We start from the raw sequence: 526 nt of genomic DNA on the forward strand, positions 1-526 counted from the left end.
TGTCCTTGGCCACAATGCCTCTCCTGGGGGCAGTGGCTGCCTGGAGCCGAGGGCACATGTGGGGAGGTGGGTGTGAGCGTGAGTGTGTGCACTGAGCCAGTGTGTGTGCGTGCCTGTGGGTATGAGCATCGCTGCATGCGTGTGCCCGAGTGTGACTCCCACGGCGGCCATGGACAGCGGGCTCCTGCTCCCGGGGTGCGCTGCCCACAAGCTGAACGCGGCCCCTCCCCCAGTGAGCATCGCCTGGCTCCCGGTGTTCCTGCCGGCCTGCCACACCTCCTGCCCGCGCCTGCCAGCCCTTCGTGGGGCCAGGTCCTGGGACAGGGCAGCACTGGTCACCTTCAGCCCCTCCCGGTCCTTCGCCAACGCTGCCCCGAGCATCTCCAGTCCACCCCACCCCCTTCTACAGGGCTCCAGTGGACGCGGGGGTGCGGGAGGGGACTCTCGCTGGCTTGCCTACCCCGGCAGGTGAAGGGGCTGCTGTCCTGGTTGGTGTGACAGCAACAGGTAGTTCCCAGCACCAGGT

The sequence above is a fragment of the Pteropus vampyrus genome, unplaced genomic scaffold (assembly GCF_000151845.1).
Source record: "Pteropus vampyrus isolate Shadow unplaced genomic scaffold, Pvam_2.0 Scaffold632, whole genome shotgun sequence".
In the NCBI taxonomy this organism is placed as follows: domain Eukaryota; kingdom Metazoa; phylum Chordata; class Mammalia; order Chiroptera; family Pteropodidae; genus Pteropus; species Pteropus vampyrus.